The sequence below is a fragment of the Schistocerca americana genome, unplaced genomic scaffold (assembly GCF_021461395.2).
Source record: "Schistocerca americana isolate TAMUIC-IGC-003095 unplaced genomic scaffold, iqSchAmer2.1 HiC_scaffold_14, whole genome shotgun sequence".
Classification (NCBI taxonomy): Eukaryota; Metazoa; Arthropoda; class Insecta; order Orthoptera; family Acrididae; genus Schistocerca; species Schistocerca americana.
Window position 1 is genome coordinate 17,919,609 of NW_025725481.1, and position 9,312 is coordinate 17,928,920.

Genomic DNA, 9,312 nt, shown 5'->3' on the forward strand with positions numbered 1-9,312 from the left:
CAAGGCTAGTAATTATTGCTTCGCGTCTCGTTTCAGGCATTATTTTTTCATTATTTCCCTTTACCCCATTCAATTTGAATCACTAAGTCATTTAAATATAAAAATCAAGCAAGTATTTGCAAGGTATCACATCGAGTTGCTATTTTTATCAAAAATGCACACCTCCGTATTATAATTACATATCATACACAAAATATTTCATTGCAAATATACTTTTGAAATTACTGATCTTTTATAAAAGAATTACTGATATGTTATAAAAGACTCCTTAAAGTAAAGAAAAGCATTACAAATAAATTCGTTTTCATTCTTACATATTTTATGCTCCATGGGATGTCCAAGAAATATGCAACTTTGTTTAAAATTTGAGCAGAGCTAGGGGTTGAACTTGTACCAAACACAGGGTGGGCAAGCATTCTACTACACAGCCACATGACCTGTCAAAGAGAAGTGACCTCACTTCCACTTACTAGAGGAGGTCAGAGAACTTCAAACTTGATTGTCTACAGACGTTTTGAGAGTTGCATTGAACTGCTTTTGCCAACTGAATTTGAGATCCAAACTTCATGTGACAAATATAAAAAAGACGTTAAGTTCAATTGCCATGTGGCTTCCTCTTAAGTCAAGGATGTGAGATTTCTTCCAGTCTGTTCAATCTGTACACTGAAAAAGCAGTGATGCAGCTAAGAGAGGTTTATGAGTGGGCCTAAGATTCAGGATGAAAGGATATCAATGGTAAGATACACTGCTGACATAGCTATTGTCAGAAGAAGTGAGAAAGAATTACACATCATACTGAATAAAATGTACAATATAATGGAAGGAAACATTCCACGTGGGAAAAATTATATACAAAAACAAAGATGAGGTGACTTACCGAACAAAAGCGCTGGCAGGTCGATAGACACACAAACAAACACAAACATACACACAAAATTCAAGCTTTCGCAACAAACTGTTGCCTCATCAGGAAAGAGGGAAGGAGAGGGGAAGACGAAAGGAAGTGGGTTTTAAGGGAGAGGGTAAGGAGTCATTCCAATCCCGGGAGCGGAAAGACTTACCTTAGGGGAAAAAAGGAGGAAAAAAGGACAGGTATACACTCGCACACACGCACATATCCATCCACACATACAGACACAAGCAGACATATTTAAAGACCAAATATGTCTGCTTGTGTCTGTATGTGTGGATGGATATGTGCGTGTGTGCGAGTGTATACCTGTCCTTTTTTCCTCCTTTTTTCCCCTAAGGTAAGTCTTTCCGCTCCCGTGATTGGAATGACTCCTTACCCTCTCCCTTAAAACCCACTTCCTTTCGCCTTCCCCTCTCCTTCCCTCTTTCCTGATGAGGCAACAGTTTGTTGCGAAAGCTTGAATTTTGTGTGTATGTTTGTGTTTGTTTGTGTGTCTATCGACCTGCCAGCGCTTTTGTTCGGTAAGTCACCTCATCTTTGTTTTTATATATGAATAAAATGTACAGTGTATTGATAATATAATATGGACAGAGTAAACTGAATTAAGACTGAAATTCTGAATAAGGCAGAAGTGAAGGAACTATACTGCCCTGGGAGCAAAAAAATGTATAGTGGATGAATCAAGCTCCACCCAGCAAAATGTACCACCGGTCACCAACCTATCCAATGTGCCTTGTGAGCTATTCCAGCTGCTGCTGTAGGCACCCTATACACACTCAGATAATACACATTGTTGGAACAGACTGCCAATAAATAGCAGATTTTCAGTTCTCATTCAAACACACGGATAAGCTCAACATGATAAAAATCAGAAAAGGCTATTTCGACATGCTGAGAAGTTTATAATGCTATAAAGTCTTCACCCCCCTCCCCCCTTGCCCACCCTTGTAACACTGGAATCAGTATGTGTGAGGATGGTGGGCAGATCTCCATTGAGACTGCGGACTACCCTAATATCAGTATATAGGACACAAATGCCATAATATGCTGTACTGAAAGTGACATGCCACAAACCTCACTGAGTGGTGGGTCCTCCCACTGGAGGAGGAAGCCATTTGCTAAAGGGTTATGTCCGACGTGCTGTCTGGTATGTAGACCCTCCTTCCAGCCGTGAGGGTGACATGTAATCTGCCGTGCCTTTGAGGTTGATTTGAGAGACTGCAGTTGGTTTTCTGTCACATGCAACCATTCAGTCTCCCACTGGTGCATGATGCATCTGTCAGAAAATGAGATAGTGGCATACAACAGGTGGAACATTGATGGACAGCACAATCCCAACATGCTTCCTTGGTGACTTTGTTGGCCATTTTGTTGCGCTGAATCAGGATGTGGCCAGGTATCCAGCAAAGGGCTACCTCCTTACCACAGTGCTGGAGCCACTGCAAGGAGTCATAAATGAGCTGAAGAGCTGGTCAACTGGATACATTTGGTGAAATGCTTGCAGTGCACTAAATGAGTCAGAACAGACAAGAAAACTTGTATGATGATGGCTGTGAGCCTTCTCCAGTGATATCATAATGTCATATAATTCCAATTCATAATTTGTAAATTGTTCCGAAAGACACACTTATAAACCCTATCAGGGGAAACGGCAGAACAACTGACGACATTCTCTTGCTTGGATCCATCTGTATAAATTATGATTAAACTGTGGTACATACTTAAAATTAACGAAAACAAAGTTGTACAAACATAATCTGGAGTACAAGTTTTCTTGTACTGCGTCAAGCTAAAAATCACTTTGGGCCTCTGTAGATACCAAGGTGGCAATGCAATCCATCCCTGGCTTGGTTGCATGGAGCCAATTCCTGAACAGCCATTCAATGTTTCATTGGACCACTGAACTAAATGTGATGATTGAGGTGGCGCTGAGATTTTCAGCACCTGTCGAACCACAAGGATACGTCGCCAAATCCAGAGTGATAAGGGGTACACTCCAGTGACTCATAAGGATGCTACAGTCCTTGCCTGGTTTGCAGAAAGGAATTAATATTGCCTCCTTCCAAGTTGTGGTATACTGTCCATCAAACCAGATCTGATTGAAACGAGAGAGAAGCTCTCCTTTCACTTCAGGGCACAGATGACAAAACATGGCAAAATGGATCTCATCAGGTCCTGGAGGAGTGTCTCTGACTGCAGACAAAGCTGATTCACATCAAGAACAGTAGGTTGTTGATTTCTTCATTACGCAAGAAGAAACTTAGCTTCCTCATCTATGCATGGAGAACAGTAGGTTGTAGATTTCTTCATTACACAAGAAGAAACTGAGATTCCTCATCTATGAAGCCGTACAGAATACCCAAAAAGCAGAAGCTTGTCTGGATAACGTAGTAACACCTTAAGTTTCAGCTGAATATTTCTTTACTATGGGTTCTGGTGTGTCCACCAAGATGCCATTACTTAACAAGGTCATAAGGGGACATGTACTGTCCTTGATGAAAACTGCCTTACTGATTCCCAAATTTGCACAGTGGAAGTGGATTGATTAATAGGAGTTGTGAATTCCATCCAGGAAGCTCTTCTGTTCTTTTATCATTCACCTGGCATGTGCTCAGGCATATCTGAAGGTATGAATGTTTTCTGTAGTTGGACAGTGTTTGAAGTTCTGCAGAGCTGTTTGTCTGGCCCAGACTGCTAATTGACAGTCATCGATACACCAAGTTAGAGGCCATTGTCTGAGGTGGTTACTAGACCCAGGGATGGACTGTGTGGCAGCACATTATATCTCACAAGGGATATGGGTCGTCATCTTCTGTACACAATACTTTTATTCAGAAACAACCTGTTGACTGTACAGCTACCAATTTTCCCTTTATAGCATCCATGTGTGTTGTCTCCTGTCAGCCAGCATCCTAGTTGGCAGGCAGATCCACACTGGGAAGTGATCACTAGAATGTAAGTCTGTAGCCACTTCACACTGAACTGAGTCTGCAATAGCTGGGGAGCAAAACCAAGATCAATGGCTGAAAGACACCCTATATCTGTGGGAAAGTGTGTCATCTGACTCACATTCAGAAGACAGATGTTCTCCGAATGGATGAGAAGCTCTGTCGTCCATACTGTGGAGCAAGTAGTAGTGAAGGGCCATAGCACGTTGTGTGCATCGAGGCCTCCCACAAGGAGGAATGGGATTGGGAGTGCCTGGAAGAGTTCTACCGCTGCCCTTGCATCCAATGCATCATTATGTGGAAGGTATAGAGAACATATTGTGGTATTAAAGGGTGCAAGAACTTTCATGGCAATTGTTTGCATGATCATGGTAAGGGGAACAGGAGAGGAGCAGCATCTGTTGTCAAATGAAAAAGTGACTCCACCTATAGCACTGTCTCCAGTAGTATTATCCTTCATTTATGAGTGGTAACCCTGTAATACAGGTGTGTTGGTGACTTTAAGATGTGTTTCTTGTAAGCAGATGCAGAACGGTTTCTCCTGAAGCAGGAGCTGTAATTCTGACAAATCTGAGCGTTGTTGTTGTTGTTGTTGTTGTCTTCAGTCCTGAGACTGGTTTGATGCAGCTCTCCATGCTACTCTATCCTGTGCAAGCTTCTTCATCTCCCAGTACCTACTGCAACCTACATCCATCTGAATCTGCTTAGTATATTCATCTCTTGGTCTCCCTCTACAATTTTTACCCTCCATGCTGCCCTCCAATACTAAATTGGTGATCCCTTGATGCCTCAAAATATGCCCTACTAACTGATCCCTTCTTCTAGTCAATTTGTGCCACAAACTCCTCTTCTCCCCAATTCTATTCAACACCTCCTTATTAGTTATGTGATCTACCCATCTAATCTTAAGCATTCTTCTGTAGCACCACATTTCAAAAGCTTCTATTCTCTTCTTGTCCAAACTATTTATCGTCCATGTTTCCCTTCCATACATGGCTGTACTCCATACAAATACTTTCAGAAACGGCTTCCTGACACTTAAATCTATACTCAAGGTTAACAAATTTCTCTTCTTCAGAAACGCTTTCCTTGCCATTGCCAGTCTACATTTTATGTCCTCTCTACTTTGACCATCATCAGTTATTTTGTTCCCCAAATAGCAAAACACCTTTATTACTTTAAGTCTCTCATTTCCTAATCTAATTCCCTCAGCATCACCCGACTTAATTTGACTACATTCCATTATCATTGTTTTGCTTTTGTTGATTTTCATCTTATATCCTCCTTTCAAGACACTGTCCATTCCGTTAAGCTGCTCTTCCAGGTCCTTTACTGTCTCTGACAGAATTACAATGTCATCAGCAAACATCAAAGTTTTTATTTCTTCTCCATGGATTTTAATACCTACTCTGAACTTTTCTTTTCTTTCCTTTATTGCTTGCTCAATATACAGATTGAATAACATTTGGGATAGGCTACAACCCTGTCTCACCCCCTTCCCAAAGACTGCTTCCCTTTCATGTCCCTCGACTCCTGACTGCCATCTGTTTTCTGTACAAATTGTAAATATCCTTTCGCTCCCTGTATTTAACCCCTGCCACCTTCAGACAGTCACCACTGTCAAAAGGTTTCTCTAAGTCTACAAATGCTAGAAACGTAGGTTTGCCTTTCCTTAATCTTTATTCTAAGATAAGTCGTAGAGTCAGTATTGCCTCATGTGTCCCAATATTTTTACGGAATCCAAACTGATCTTCCCTGAGGTCAGCTTCTACCAGTTTTTTCACTCATCTGTAAAGAATTGGTGTTTGTATTTTGCAGCCATGGCTTATTAAACTGATATTTCAGTAATTTTCACATCTGTCAGCACCTGCTTTCTTTGGGATTGGAATTATAATATTCTTCTTGAAGTCTGAGGGTATTTCGCCTGTCTCATACATCTTGCTCACTAGATGGTAGAGTTTTGTTACGCCTGGCTCTCCCAAGGCTGTCAGTAGTTCTAATGGAATGTTGTCTACTCCCAGGGCCTTGTTTCGACTTAGGTCTTTCAGTGCTCTGTCAAACTCTTCACGCAGTATCATATCTCCTATTTCATCGTCATATACATTCTCTTCTATTTCTATAATATTGTCCTCAAGAACGATATACATTTAAATTCCACTGCAACACAGAAGTGCCTGTGGAAGCCATTTTTTAGGGATGGTTTTCCTTTTCTTTCTCCATCAGAGGTAGTGATTTATTGGGGAGGTCAGGGGGAAGTTTAGCCAGTTCATGGCTCTCTGGTTCCGCTGACTTGAAGTCCATATCCTCCAGAGCATAGTCCCCATCAGAGAGGAGTGAGCTTGCTGGTCTGAAGGTGTAACTACACTTTCTTGAATTTGGAACAACTTTTCAAAGGACATTTTTATTTACTGATGGTAGAAGTTGGTTCCCTGGGTTGTGGGGATGGCTTAGTTGGCTTCTTATGGTGGGTAGTGGTATGTGGCTTAGGTGGCAAGCCCATTTCTGATGGCTTTTGAACAACTTCAGTTTCAAGTGGAGCATTTCCCCCACAGGTACACTCACAAATGCATGTGCTCATACTTGAACCTATGGTCTGAGTTAGTGTGGAGGCATCACACTTAGTGACTGGCATCTTAAGGGTTGAAATAACAGAAGTAGCAAATACCAGAGGTTTCGTAGCTTTGAAAGCTCTTTTAGTTTCACCATAGAGTATGCATCTCTTGACTTCCAACTCCTGAATTTTCCTTTACTTGTTGGAAACCTCATACTTTCTGCTCCACACTGGGTGACCCCTGGAGCAGTTTACTCATTTCAGAGGAAGTGTACAAGAATTGCCTGATTCATGAGCTGAGCCTCCACAATTGCTCATAACATCCCATAGTGGTATGGCCAAATTGTTGACATTTGTAGAATCACATTGTGTCAGGAACAAATGGGTGAACCTTAAGACAGATATAGCCTGCAAGGAATGTTCAGCTAATTCTGGAGTACTAAACATTAGAACAAATGTTGCTGATCTTTCCATTTTTCCATTGCCTCTCTTCTTACAGTTCTACACTTCTGTGATGCCCATATTTTTCAGTTCATCATGTAACTCTGTGGGTTCCACCTCCAAAATATTAGAGGAGGTTACCACACCCCTACTAAAGTTAGGACTGTTATGGAACTCAGACTTGACTGGGTAGTCAGGTAAGGCTTTACATCCCAGAAGCTTAGATACTTGGTTCCAAATAGCAGTTTCAACTAGAAATTCTTTCATTGCAAAGCTGTTTGACACATTTTGGAACCCAGTAATACCTTCCAATACCTTATGAATGTAGAAATGGGAGAGCTTCTCAAAGGTTCCTCCTGTTTGCTTGATTACTGTGGAAGCGTTATGGCACACTAATGCCCTGTTAACATGATAATGAGACTTCTTTTTGGGAAGACTGACCAACTAAGCTCTTTTGATGAGTGTGTGTGTGTGTGTTACCTGATGGTACACCTATTCTGTCAGGAGTAATAGTTTGATGGGACCATTCCATAGGGATCCCACAGAATGCTAGGAAAACAACTGTCAACCCAGACAGTGCCCTGCATGCCAGAGCAAGCCTTATACAACTGGGCAGCAGCAGGTGTCCCAGAGGTTGCCTGCTAGTGACTGTTTTACCTCAACAGCCATTCGTCACATCAGGATGTAAGACATCTTGAGAGCGAGTTTCGGTTTCCCCCCCCCCCCCCCCCCCATGGTCCAGGTGGTGAAGCCTAGACCTCCATTCTTCAAAACACATAGCATTCCACCACTGCACCACATGGTGGTCACAAGCATGCCCAGAGTTGTGGTGATAGAGGGCTGGTGGCACTTACCAGTCTCCAGCTAAGGAACTTCGGACCACCAAGCCCGTACTCAGCACAAAATGCTGAGCCCCTAGGGGTGGCCAAATGCATGCCATGATGGTGGATAACATTGAGACGGCATAAGAGGGACAGATGTGCAGATGCAGAAACGAAACACCCATAGTCTAGTTTTGACCGGACAAGGGACTGGTACAAATCAAGGATGGTGGTTGGATCTGCTTCCCAGGAATTACCATTGACGACATGTAGGACACTGGGGGATAAATACAGTGAGCTGCCAGTTAAGACATGTAGGAGGACCAAGAGAAATTCTTATCAAGCGTGAGCCCCAGAAATTTCATAGTTTTAACAAACAGAAGAGCAACAGGCCCAAGACGTAAGGACAGTGGAAGAAACCAACTGCACCACCAGAAATTCATACAAATGGTTTTGCCAATGGAAACACGAACGCCACTGTCAAAGCTCTATGAGTAAAGACAGTTGAAACAACACTGAAGACACCACTCAATGAGACAAGTCCATGCAGAACTGCAGTAGATAGCAAAATCGCCAATGAAAAGGATGCCAGTGATGCCTGGCGGGAGACAGACCATTACAGGGTTAATGCTGACAGCAAAGAGGACGATGCACAGGATGGAACCATGAGGCACACCATTTTCAAGGATAAAGGTGTCTGTCAAGGCAGAACCCACAAGTACCATGAAAACTTGACCTTTTAAAAATTCCTGAAGGAAACGGGGCAAGCGGCCATGGAAACCACATGTGTAGAGGGTACAGAGGATACCAGTTCTCCAGCAGGTGTCATAGGCTTTCTCCAACTCGAAAAACATGGCAACAGTCTGGTATTTCCACAGAAAACCATTCATGATGTGAAGTACTGTATATGCGGTCTCTTTTACAGATGAACTAATTTCCTACAATTCTTCTAGTAAATCCAAATCAAAATGTTGCCTTCTTTACTAGCATACCTGTGTTCATTCCATTTCATATTGCTTTGCAACATTATGCCTAGATATTTAATCAACATGTATCATGTCAAGTGGCCATTTTCATAACTGCAGCAGTGCACCAAAGTCCACTGTTTTGTCCTGTGAGTTTACCCAGCTTCTCTCTAGATGTGACTTATTCTGAATTTCCCCTGTGCTCTATAGACAGTTAATAAAACATGGAACTGCACCTAACACATACACAAACACACACAAAAGATATTTAACTAGATTGTATCACCATCCTCCATAGTGTAGATAGGAAATTTGACTGCTGTGTGTTCAGATTCCAGCTGAGTTGATGACCCTTCACTCACAGCTCCAGGAGTCTTGGCTTCAGTCACACAGCTTGAGGCTGTTGCAAATGGGCTTACTATGGGGAGGGGGGTGAGACATGGGGACCTGTGGATGTCCAGCACATGACATGTGTCCCCCAATTGGTTCACTACTGTGGCTGCCCTGGGTGCTGACCTCTCACATGTAGTTGGGTAGGAGGTTGTTCTGAGTTGATGCGAGTAGCAAAAGACTTTCAGAGGAGTCGATCACAGTTTCTGCGCAGTATGTCTGTCAACTGCAGACATCACTCAAAACTTGTTCGTCAAAGACCCTGAGTCACCCGACTCCATAG